We start from the raw sequence: 13,875 nt of genomic DNA, 5'->3' as shown, positions 1-13,875 counted from the left end.
AGCAAAGTGTGAGCTGAATTTATTTAGCTGTTGGATCAGAGGTCGGCCACACAGTTTTAAAGGCTTTTTTGGCTGTTAGATGAGATTGACTTGTCTCTGTGGCAATGACTGGGAGTACTGCACACGGGAGCGCTCCTGCCACAGGGCGAGCGGAGGAAGCGTCAGTCATCAAACCCTGCGAGAAATGGCATCAGGAGACCGTGAGCTGCCCGACAGCGGTCCGTGCTGCTGGGGCTGCGTCACTGTCCTTCAGTATTTCTTGCTGGCAAAATACTCTGTGTGGACATGGATCCTGCATAGCTACTGTTTTCACTGATGCTGTTTTCTCTGCCTACCAAAACTTATGGGAAAATGTCTCCGGCATAGTTTGTGCTATGCTGGGTGCAGTTTAAATAGTGTGAACAAATAGTTTGCAAGATACTGGCATAGTAAATTATAACAGCATGTTTGTAGTGGGGTAAGTATGTGGCTTCAGTTTTACTGGTCATTTTCTTTGTGATGAGAAACTAGGGGCAGGATTCATTTAGCTTAGGCATCTGAAGTTAGTTGTTGAGGTCTTGGAGCTCTTCATAGACAGCGAGACAGGCTGCTCAAATTGATGTTCAGCTCTTCCTAAGACCTACATCTAAGACAAGTTAACTAAATACTCACTGGAGGTGCCTGGTTTTTTCCATTGCTAAAGATGACAAAGACAGCAAGGAAGATTCCCTAGCCAGATCCTTGATTTAGACATCAGTATTTAGGTGGAATGAATAGTGCATTGGATAGGTAGAGAAAAAATCTGATAGTAATTGTGGGAGTGACTTTTATGAAGATTACCTAGAAACAGATTATCATAGGGAACATCAGGAAAAAGAACTGAGAACTTAGAACTGGATTCCTCCCACCTAACCTTAAATGTATCTGAAGTGCTTTAATTATGAGTATAGTCTACAGGCTATGGAGAATCCTACCTAAAATCCGAATCTGTCTTTGGGCTGGCTAAATTGGGCACTGTAGTTAGGATCCAAAGGTGAAGTATAATGGATTTGACCTTCACTTGTGTGTGTATGACTTGAATTCAAGCCACAGTTCCAAGATCTGTGGAAGTAGTCATCTGTAAATAGAGCTGGGTGGTTGGGGTTTTTTTGTTAGAGTTGTGTTTTACCAGTGTGCAAATAAGGGGCAGATAAATCATATAAACACACAACAGTTATAAGCATGTTAATGTTTCTAAATTGCAGGTTCTGGTTTGAGTCTGCAATCAAAGAGATTTTATAAGGACCCTTTTCTTTCAAGATGCATGTACACGTGTGCAACGTGTGGTAATATTTTCTCTACCTAATTGTTATTCAAGTAACAATTCAGGGGTTTTTGCTGTGGAAATCAATGTTTTCTTTAGACAGTTTATAAGTTAAACCTTCTGTTAAAAATATAGTAACTGATACATTTTACTATACATGTGGAAACTTCTTGCAGTTAACTGAACTCTAGCATTATTAGCATCTATTTTATGCAATAAGTATACTGATTAAAAATAGAGTTGATACAATTTCTTTTATTACAGTACTCCAAAGGTTACTGCTTCCAGAGCCACCATGGTAACAGAAATGTTTTTATTTTGTTGTTGCAGATATATAAACTAACTGTGAAGGTTTTTATAGCTTTAATGATAGCAAAGGTTTAAATAAACCTTTACATAACAATTATAGTATGGATTGATGAGCACATTTCATTGACACAAAACAAAGCAAATAATTTCTTATGAAGGCCATGTACAATATTGCATTGATTCACTCTGGGTGTATCAATTACCCTGTATTAATTGGGGACAATAAAAGAAAATGGTGAGTTTATTAATCCTGTCAAAATGAATCAATGATGTCTGTATGACATAAAGTATGTTATAAAAGTTCATATTGTAATAGTCATGTTTGTTCCTACGCACTATTCTGAACTGTCCTTGGGGAACTTGGAATTTCTACCGGTCCGCTGAAGGAGCATGAGTTAAAGGAACAGATTTTCAGATCTGTGGTTGCTCCTATTTGCTGATGCGACTTGCATTAATGACCAAAAGAACAAAACATAAAGAAATGGACTGAGTCACTGCTGGCTGCCAGGTATTACAGAAATTTATATCTAATGGTTCCTCATTCTAGTCAGCTGAAGATACTGTCTTCCAGCTAAAAGAACAATATATTTTCATACAGTCATTACAACATTTAGAGCAAGAGACAAGCATAAAACTCAAGTACACAAACTTCTGTTATTATTTGTGTGGAAACACCTAGTCCTGCTTCAGAATTGTGTCAAAAGACTCCAGGAGCGTGTATTTCCATACATTGGCTCCTAAGGTCAAATAGGAGTCTCCTTTAATTTTTTGAGAACTCACCTGTCAACTCTAGAAGCCTTCCTGGAAGAAGGCAAGAGTTCTGAAAAATCTCTGGTTTTCTATTTTCCATTGTGATCTCTGTGTACACACATACTTTGGTTGCATATTTTATAGTATCTGTCTGTTGCTTTATAGCAATTATCCTGGAAAAGAAATTTATTAAAAAAAAAAATTGAAAATTGAAAGAAGGCATTGATACAATGTCTGTTTGAAGTAATTAGTGATCCAGCAAAAATGCCTCCTTTACTGCACAGCAGACTCTTCAAACTTTGATGATACTGTCTGAAATTGTTAGTATTTATTTAGGAAAGAAGAGAAAGTAAAGGTGTAGTCAGGCCTCCCATATTAAACCTGTCATGAAAAGGTATTGTTATTATGCTATTGAAATCTGAATAGCTAGGGATAATATATTAAATGACTTCTCTGTCACTCAGTGTAGCTCCTGTTCATCTCAAGGTAGATTAGGAAATGAATCTATTGATAAAGGAAAATTACAGGATGCGAGGACAATGCTACAACGTTAAATTATCATGCAAAGGATATGATAAACATAATGTATAAACAAATTAAACTGATAATATAGTAAGTGGGGTTTTTTTGACCCCATAAAGTATTTTTAGCAGTATATAGAAAATGCATAGAAAAAATAAGTAATGCAAAATGGAGAAGAACAAAGTTCCTGAGAGGTGTGGTTTATCAGAAAACATTTTACTTGGCATAAAAAACTGAATTAGAGGAATTATGATATGCATAGTATATTTTCCTTTCACTCAGAAAGAGCAGTGCCACACCTTGTTCATCTAGGAATGGAATCGATCTGATATTAACAGAGGAATAAAGCATAAAGATGTGATTATTTGGTAGACTGGACCATGTGCAAACTGTATGTTTGTGATATGGGGCATTTTCTTAAGATACCTGCAAAGACAGGAAATAACAGGGTAACCACTGTAATGATGAGAAAGTAGGAAAGATGCAAGTGGAAATGGGTAAATACTTGTTCAACAGGATGTCTAAAAATAGTTTGTAACCTGGATGAAATGGAGTATAAATTAGAATTTTATGAAATGGTTCTTTCATTCCACATATGTCATGATATTATCTTCATCACTTGCTGGTCATCTTTTCCTACCAAACAGCTGAGTTTGTGAATTTTAAAGGATTTGCTATCAGGTTTTGCTCATTTGTGTGCTTACTTTGATTTTAGCAATTGAAAAGGTCAGGTCTCATTTGGTTTTCATTGTGCTGGTATACAAAATTTGAGTAAGTTTTATGCGGTGATTCAGAGGGATTACTCTGATGAAGAAACAGGTGTCTAACAAGCTGTTCCTTTATCAAAGCAAGCTGGCAAGATAAAGCACAAGCTTTTTTAAAATAACAACTGGATATTGGGCATATATTAGAAGGACAGGGTTTTCACCCTGGCTGTGTGCGCCACAGGGAGCTTTGGCTTTTTTCATTTTCACAGTCCTTCTTTAATGCACAGTTATAAATAACATAATAATGTTTTGCTTTTCACCGTACTCTTTGCTCTTTTCCCGTCGCACAGTGGCTGTGCTGTATGCTAATGGGAGGGTGCTTAGTTCAACCTCAGGCAGCCTTTTCTACATAATTGGTTTAGTTATGATATACCATACTTTCAATTAATTAGTGTGATCACCTACCTAACTGTAGATAGGAGAAATTTGGTATTCACTTGGTTCTTCCTTTGCAGCGAATGTTCATATCAATAATAAAGCTTTCCCTTAGTAAAATATTTATAGATGTACAGGGCATGAAACAGCACATGCATGTGGAAAGTCTCACAAGTTAAACTGAATACTAAATGCACCAGCAGCATGAACCTTGTTCATGCACTTTATGCATGTGGTTCAGACATGTATTCAGAAAATTATATGCATACAGATACCAGGGCTTTTTACTGTTTTAAGTAACTGTTTTCTTTTTGTTAGTATATGTATAGAGCTAATGACATTTTCTCAGCTTCAAAATATTAAGTCCAGTTTATATCCTTGTTTGGCAAGGTTGTTTGGATTAGAAGACTAAATGTATTTAGGTGTTTAAATGAGCAAATTCCCACATTGTGTTTGACAAAACCCCCTTCGATCTTTTTTGAGGAATGTTTAAGCATAATACATAGAATTTAGAGTGACTGCTTGTTTCACCTGGTCTTTCAACATAATACAGAATATTTAGGGGAGGAAAGACATATTTCTGCAGGTTTTCAGCCATATGCCCAGTTAAAAATCAATAGTACTGCTGTATTTGTAGAACAAATTCAAAAGAACAAAAGCCACTGTAAATACCCATATTTTGCCATTCAACTGAGTATTTTGATTAATGCTAAATAGAAGACCAATTTGTCAGTAATAGCGTAGCATGTCATAGCGAGATACTGCAAACATCAAGTATATCTTATTCTGATATACTGAGCTGTCATGGAACAGAGCATTGAAGTAGTATATAAAAATTTTTATTCATAGTAAACCAGAAGCACTTGTAAAATATTGCAAACAATATAAAATATATGCTGTTGCATAAATAAACAAGCATTTATACTATCAAAGGCAACAGAGAAACTTTTAAGGGGTCTGTCAACAGCAATTCTCAAAATGCAATGCCAAGCAAAGACTTGAGTAGCAATTAAGACCAGAGAAATAAAATAAAAATACTTAAAGATAGAAGGGAAGTACAGATTTATTTTTAATATAATTTCAAAATGCAATATTAACAAACATGCAAATAAAAAGAAAACCAGGTGGTTTTATGCCCAGAATACTTATTTCACAGTGATATGTTTTCAAATAGCTTTTCATGATACTTCTTCTGTATTAAGCTTATGTTGCAGTTGAGGGGTCATTGATCCCATCCTAAAGCAGCAGTGAACTGAGGTTTTTGCATATTCTTGGCAGGCACTGAAGCATCAGCAGAGGTGCCAGCTCAGGGCATAGTGTGGGTACAAGTATTAAAGGTGCTGGAAGTCTGTTGCCACAAAATGGAAGAGTACTTCATGCAAGTATAGCATTCTGTATTTCATATGGGGAGGGGGAATTTTAATGGGAAGAACCAGTTTTCAAGCCCACCTGCCTCTCTGCCACCTCCTGCCCTCTGAAATTGCCCCTTTGAACCATGTGGTTTCCATAATTTTACAAGGGGGCAGGCTTTTGACTTCAGTTTCTATTTCTCTCCCATCCTCCTTTGGCTGCTTTCAGCCCTGAATGAGAATAGGGACTTTGAATCACCAGTTTGTCTTCTCTTGTGTCACCTCATAGGTGACTACATTATGTTTCTCATTTCAAAGTATGAATAGTAATTGGGTTGTTCCCTCACACTCTCTTCCCTCTGGAAAGCTGTTTTGGAGTCAGTCAATCTAGATCATTAGAAATCATCTAATTTCCAGACTGAATTAATTAACGAGCATTAGTGTTTGTGTCACCGTAGGGCTTTAGTTGAATCAGTCAATCACAGATTCAGTGTGGCCTAAAAATGTATAATGTTTGTGTACCATTCTAAGTGTCTAAGTCAAAAAAAACCCCCAAAACTCCTAAGATCTGTAGGTACAGTTTATGAGGACAGGGGAATGGAGGGTCTGTTTAACAAGAAGGATCTGTCCTGTCTAATTTAAAAACACTGAAATATAGGTGAGCCTTTAGTCAGAATGTAAACAACTGGTCTATAGGGAAAAGCTATAATAAAGTTAGAGACAAAATTAGCACAAAACCCCAGAACAATGAGGTTCTGGAACTACCTCAAGATGTGAGTTATGAGGCAAACAACTGAACTGGTTTTCAACAGGAATTTTCTAAGGGAGAATTATGAGACTCAGTTGTCTAAAATATCCAGGGTCTGGATCACTGTAGGAGCTCTCTTTCTCATATGTAGTCTTATGTACTAAATTGGTTTTGTAGGAAAAATGAATCACAAGTGATTCAGAGCTCATATGATTCAGAGATCTGATCATTTTGTAAATGTGAGTAAAGGAAATTGAAGAAGATCAATGCATTTCAAGATCTAATCTAATATGATCATTTGAAATGTATTGTGATTCTGAATTCCCTAGTAAATCAATCTCATAATATTAATAAGTTACATAGCTTCATGCTATATTTAAGTCAGGTTCTGTGAGTGGAAACACAGTCAAAAAGCATAATATCCATGGATGGATGTGCTCCGACCCTCTCCAACTGAAAGAAAGTAAACTTAGAGTTGGAACAACTGTATCTTATGTTAGAATTGGGACAGGCTAGGAGCTTGCAGCGATCAATCATCACGTCTCAGCGAATGTGTGGTAACTTGCCAAGTTGCAGTAGCCCAAATGCTTCTGATTGTGTTCTTGTGTACTATTTGCCAATCCATTTCCTGACTACTTCTAGCAAAATTTCATTTACATTTGAAAGTTAAATAAACAATCCTACACTTTGGCTTTGCTTTTATGAACTGAACAACATCATTTTTTGAAAAAAGTTAATTTTAACATTTTTCTTGAAAACTAGTTAAATGGACTCAAAGGAGTAAAAATGTTTGTGGAGAAAACATTCAAAGGGTTAATGTGAATTTTGTATGGGGTTTCTTTGTTTCAACTCAGTCCTGCGCCATGCCTCTGAAATTATAGGCATGCTCAAGCAGAGCAACTGTGTTCTATTTTAGCTTAACATATTAATCCATTCCATTCTGTATCATTTTGTTAGAGGGTGCCTTCATGTTGCACACACTGCAAATAGCACAGATGTGCTAGGATAAAAAAACTCTAGTATCTTTCAGATGGATCTTTATGACATGCCAATGCATGCTGAGAAGAAAATTCATCCTTCTATTAGAAACAAACACAGCAAAAAACCAACCAAACAAAAAAATCCAAACCTTCTTTTGCTAAATTTGCATCTGCAAATATTACATTTGAGAAAATAAATCTTCCTAAGTGCTCAAATAATAACCACTGAAGCTAAAGAGTCAGATATTTAGGTAGGAAAAATATCCCTTAGATTTTGGTCTTTTGCACAATATATTTATTATTGCACTGCTTTTTTTTCAGGACTGATGTAAACTTTAGATCTCAGAAAATTAATTTGTAGATATTTTCCTATTCTGTTTTCTCCACGTCACATTCGCTCCTTATTTTGGATATTACGTGATTAACTCTTTCCTCTCAGAACTCACTGTCTTTAATATAGTGTCAGTCTAATGAAAGAGCACAGAGAAAACTGCTGCTGGAGGGTGATAGGAGGATTAAAAGCCCTCCCCCCAAAAAAAGGTGTGTGTGGGGAAATCTTAGAATTCATAAGTTCATCTTACCTATGCCTGTATTCTGGAGTGGGAAATCATGTCAGGAGTAGTGGATTTTCTGGTACAAATGATGATAAAATCTACAATTTATAAAAAAAAAAAAATCTGTTTAACTCTGTGTCTGTTTCTGAGGTAGGTTGTTTTAAAAATTTACTTTAAAATATGGAAAAGGCATTTCAATCAGTTTAGGAACTAAGAACTTCTTATAGAAATTATGTTTTCTTACAGAACGTATCAGTTAGATTGTCAGTATACAGAGAGCACTTGACGTTGTAAAGCTGTGTCGTGGTTTCACTGTGTTTTCTCTACGTGCCAGCAAGTCTCCATCTGCTATCTCCTGTCTTATTAATAGATTACAGGTTCCTAGGGCAGAGGTTTGTCCTTTTGTTGGCTATATATATCACAATAAAATGGAGGCTCAGTTTGGGAAAAGAGTGCCTTATAGCTGTGACGGTGCAAAGTAGCAAAACAATGTTACTCAGTTTTTAGAAATGGAGGAATGCACTCTTGTCTAAGGAAGAGCCAACAATTACATTGATGTGCAACTGAAGCTCTGTGCATAACATTGGGTCCCATAACACAAGTACAAATTTCCCTCTTCTTATTAGCAACAGCATAACCTTAAATAATGCCCTCAACTGAAAGGTCCTGAGCACTTCATGCTTTTTTTTCCTCTTCTAACAGCCTTTGAGGTAGTTAATTTAAAGTATTAGATAAGGGACCCTGCATGGGATTCTCTTTGAGATTAACACCTAAATTTGCCATCTGTGTGTAGGTACCTATAGGTATACTAGATGGCTAGGCTACTTCTATAATCAATGGAGACCTAGGCCTCGATTCAGCTACCTAAATAAGGGGAAGAAAAGCCATTTGTGACACTATAAAGAATCCAGAATATCTGCATGGATCTGGTAAGTATGATAAAAGGCCTTAGCATTTCTGGAAGTCACATGGACCTTTACTCATCTCAGATGGTATTAGGTTCTTATGCTTAGGTAACTAAAATGAGCATCTAGTTAATATAGTCAGTAGAGCCCAGAGCAAGCTTCAGGAGACCAGCCATGAGGGGTAGTTGTACAGATAATTAAAGCTATTTGAGATACTAAAGAGCTACCCTGTTGGCCTCCAGCCACCACCCCAGAAGGAAACTGGTCTTCCTAATGTCGTGGGTCGTGTTTGGCAGCCATGAGTCTTATATACTTATGACATCTGAAATAATACTAGGTGTCTACAGATGGGCAACTAAAGCTGTCAGTATATACTCAGTGAGATGATACTTGCTAGGATCCTTTGATTATGCTGATTACATTTTTATTGATTGCAATGAGAGCTTAAGGAAACAGCATACTTGTAGGCACCTACCTTTTGGAAGGCTTCAGTTGCATATATGTAGATCGCTAGTGCCATTTAGGCTCTGTGGGATATTTCCTTTGCTCTCTTGCTGCCACTGTAGAAGCATATGTCTTCCTCAAGCATTATGTCATATTCACCAGCCCTATGCAAATGTGTCGAATAGCTCAAAGCATTATATATACACTATATGTCTGCACTTGGGCAACCGAATTGCTCTGCAGCTTTCTTAACTTCAAGCTGAATCCCAGCCTTTATTTCCATTTTATATGCAGGGACAAGAAGAAAAACATTTCCTAAGATGGCCTCAAAATGTTGCAATGAGAAGTAAATTTCCAATTCCTGTCAGTGTACAGTGACAAAAAGACTGAGAGAGGATGGTTCACCTTTTATCTGAAAGGGTAACGCCAGTTAACATAACAAGTTAACAACTTCAGTCTGAAGGGTTCATGAGCCAAGTCCTTAACTATTTCCTTAATACCTCTGTGCTCTTCTGTCATGTTACATGCTTGTTCCTTCTCTCATGACACATGCTTATGGTATCAGTACTTTTGGCATTTGCTGTGTAAGAAAACTGGAAAATTACCTTGTTGTGCCTTGCATATGCAGAATTCCAAGCATGATGATACTAAAATGAATAATATATTTTAAATAGTAAAACCACAAATAAATTGGGCACTTTAAATTTAGAGTTTGTGCTTTGTTTAGTTTCTCTAACTACTGCAGCTTTGTTAACAGCTCCTCTCCTTGGAAATTTATGTTTCCTCATTTTCAATGTCTGAAACAGGATATTTGAAAAGTTCATTAGCAGAATTCTGCAAAATTGTGCTTTTTTACTGAAGGCTCATATGTATTATATAGCATTATGTAATGTCTTCAGATACTAGTAATTACTGGCTATGTAACAACTGTGCTGGATTCTGAAAGATTTGCACCCAGAACCCCCCTGTTGTTATGGAGCCTGCTTTTCTAGGTGTTTCTGGACATATATTCCCAATCAAAATGCCCATGTAGACGTCTGATATAACAGAGTTCAGATAACAGACATTTTATGCAACCTTTGTTCTACCTGACTTGCAATCTTGGAAGTTGTCTAAGTTTAAGCTCTGGGTTTTGTAGTCAGTGAAATGAATCAAGTGTCTGCAGGGAGAGATTCATCTTGTCTAAACCACCAGATTTAGGATGAGATGAATTACCCTCTGGAGGTGTCTCATTCATTCCCTTGATACACATAGGGCTTAAGGTTATTCGTTTTGAAGTAGTCGACTAACTTTCAGGTGACTGAAGTTGATATTAATCTTCCTTTTTGTAATTGGAATGTGCACAGCTGAGAATGGGCTAACAAGCTCTTGGGCTTTTCACCAAAGCTGCACCGATACTGAATGCTCAGATTTGGCTTACAGATGGTAGATGTCTCTACTGGTCTTTTGGTATTGCCTCCAAAGCAGTATCACAGGAAATTATTCAAGTTTGTCTGTTACTCAGCCATGAGAATCCATAAAAAAGCTGTTTAGAACAGCTTAAATGCATTCTGGAAAAAGAAAATATATATTGTGTTTGATTATTTGGCACTTACTGAGACTATCACACCAGGTAAAATTGAGAAGTGTCCGTTTAATTTGTAACCGATATCTCTGTTCCTTTGAAATTCCTTATTATTATACTTGAGTTTGCTGTTAGATCAGCATGGGTGGAAGGAGCATGTGGTGGTAATGGTGTTCATGAGCTAACTGAGCTGTGGCCAGGAGGCACGTTGGGGTCGTGTCTAGTTTTACAAGAAGGAACCTGCTGAGGGGAGGTCTTGCACGGGAGTGGGAGATGCCTGTGCCTGGCATCTGTTTGCTCTTTAACTGGCATTTCAGGAGTGCAATGACCTGGAGTCCTGCAAACAGGAGCACAAACAGAGACTTGGCAGATAATTTTCTTGGCGATTGGGTGAGCAATAGTGGTCCCTAATGTTCAGCAAAACTGGAGCTTAGCCCCAAAATTACGAGTTTTACCTTTCTATCTATATTTTTCTCTTTTTTATTAAAGGAATATTTTTTGTGTTCTTTATTTGCCTTCTTGGTTTACAGTCATTTTGGTTCACTCCTTACATTTTCTCAGAAGCTATTCTTTATTCCAAGAATAAAAATTTAAACGTGTGCAATTAAGGTCTAAGTAAGATGCCAGATTTCATGGAATTCATGGTTCTGAACTCTAAAACCAGAAGCAGCAGAGGAACTCCAGACTGCTTTTTAAAGACAGCTTCCTCCATCTCAGTGGCAGGTGTCTTCACAGAATCACAGAATGGTTGAGGTTGGAAGAGACCTCCTGAGATCATCTAGTTTGACCACTCTCGGAGTAAAAGATTTTTTTCTTTTGTTTAAATGGAATCACTTGTATTCCAGTTTATCCTGTCAGCGGGCACCACTAAGAAGAACCTGGCTCCCTCTTCTTCATTCCCTACCTTCAGGTATTTATATACACTGATTAGATCCTCTCTGAGCCTTCTCCAGGCTGAACAACCCCAGCTCTCTCAGCCTCTCCTCATATGTCAGGTGCTCCAGTCACTTCATCTTCATGGCCCTTCACTTGACTCACTCCAGTAGCTCCCTATCTTTTCTACTGGGGAGCCCAGAATTGGACACAATACTTCAGGTGTGACCTCACCAAGGTTGAGTAGAGGTGACCTCCATCAGGCTGCTGGCAGCACTCTTCCTAATGCAGCCCAGAATGCTCTTGGCTTTTTTTGCCATGAGGGTACATTGCTGGCTCATGGACAATTTGTTGTCCACCAGAACCTCAAAATCCTTCTCTACAGAGGTGTTTTCCAGCCTCTCAGCCTCCAGCATGTACTGGTGCTTGGGATTATTCCTACCCAGAAGCAAGACTTTGTGTTTCCCCTTGTTGAGCTTCATGAGCCTCCTCTCAGCCCCATTTTCCAGTCTGTCAAGGTCCCTCTGGATGGCAGCACACCCATGGTGTAGCAGCCACTCCTCCCAGTTTTGTGTCATTTGCAAACCTGATGCAAGGCACTTTGTCCCATCCTCCAGGTCATTAATGAAGAAGTTGAACAGTATTGGCCCCAGTATCAACCCCTGGGGTACACCACTAGTGATTTGCTCCAACTGCAGTTTGTGCGCAGATCACAATTCTCTGGGTCCAGCTGTTCAGCCAGTTTTCAATCCACTTCAATGTCCACCCAATTTGTACTTCATCAGTTTGTCTATAAGGACGTTATGGGAGAAAAAAGTAATGATAAACAATATCCACTGCTCTTGCCTTGTCTACCAAGGCAGTCACTTCATTGTAGAAGATTACTAAGTTGGTGAAGCATGATTTCACCTTTGTAAATCTTTGCTGATGACTCCTGATCACCTTCATGCCCTTCATATGTTTGGAACTGTTTTCCAGGACTAGTTGCTCCTCCATCTACCCAGGGATTGAGGTAAGGCTGACTGGCCTGTAATTCCTCTGATTTTCCTTCGTGAAGATAGAAGGCGCATCTGTGTCATTTTACAGTGGCCTTACACAAGTCAAATCTGGAATAGGCCATCTTGGGTGAAGAGACTGAACAAGGTCCTCACTGATTCTTTTTCCTAATCTATTCTTTATCCTCAGCTGCCTCACCATGTAGTAACAGGAAAAGCTTGTCAAGACAGCACAAGATTCCCTGTAGTGTTGGTAGCAACTTTTCCTGTAGGAAAAGGAAATACATGTAGAGGTGAAAACCATCTTGTGGCAGACCTCTTAGAGAATGGAATTTAAAAAGAAATTGGAAAAAAATGTGAAGTGGATTTCACAGAAGCCTAATGGTAGAGGCAAAATCTGATATTTCACTTCAAGTGCCCTATAACAAACCCAGATCTGTTTGCTGCTGCTTTGAAATTTCAGAAATCAGCTATGACTTCTTTAAACCTTTTTTCCTCTTCTTGAAGCAAAGTTTATTTCATGAATTCAGGGACCCAGACACTGTAGTTCCATATAGTAAAAAACACCTTATGACATGAAGTATGAAATACCTAATAAAGCAAAATATATGTGCCAATGGATTAAATATGCTTTTCTAAAACTCAGATTATTCTGCAATGGGCTATGAGGTGTTGTGATGGTTTTGGCTGGGATAGAGTTAATTTTCTTCACAGTAGCTAGTATGGGGCTATGGTTTGGATTTGCACTGAAAACAGTGTTGATAACACAGGGATGTTTTAGTTACTGCTGAGCCAAGGCCTTTTCTGCTTCTCACATCACCCCACCAATGAGTAGGCTGGGGGTACACAAGGAATTGGTAGGGGACAGAGCCAGGACAGCTGACCCCAACTGACCAAAGGGATATTCCATACCCTATGACTCATGCTCAGCATATAAAGCTGGAGGAAGAAGAAGGAAGGGGAGGACGTTCGAAGTGATGGCATTTGTCTCCCCAAGTAACCGTTAGGTGTGATGGAGCCCTGCTTTCCTGGAGATGGCTGAGCACCTGCCTGCCCATGGGAAGTGGGGAATGAATTCCTTGTTTCGCTTTGCTTGTGTGCGCAGCTTTTGCTTTACCTATTAAACTGTCTGTATCTCAACCCACGAGTTTTCTCGCTTTTACTCTTCTGATTCCCTCCCCTGGAGAGGGAGCGAGCAAGTGGCTGCATGAGGCTTAGTTGCCAGCTGGGGTTAAACCACGACAGATGTGTAGGTTACATGACAAGAATGCAGCTTTCAGGTAGCTGAGGCAATAATCTTTTAAAAGACTGGAAAGCATAGTGCACAGAAATGAAAGGCATGGTTTATAACCATCCAACCGACAGCAGGTTTGATGGTTTATAAATAAGTTCCACTACTTTGCTCCTGGATTTTGCACAGGAGAAAGCTGTAACTTAAATGCCAAGGAATTTGAGTAG

The sequence above is a fragment of the Grus americana genome, chromosome 3 (genome assembly GCF_028858705.1).
Source record: "Grus americana isolate bGruAme1 chromosome 3, bGruAme1.mat, whole genome shotgun sequence".
In the NCBI taxonomy this organism is placed as follows: domain Eukaryota; kingdom Metazoa; phylum Chordata; class Aves; order Gruiformes; family Gruidae; genus Grus; species Grus americana.
This window is presented reverse-complemented; position numbering follows the sequence as displayed.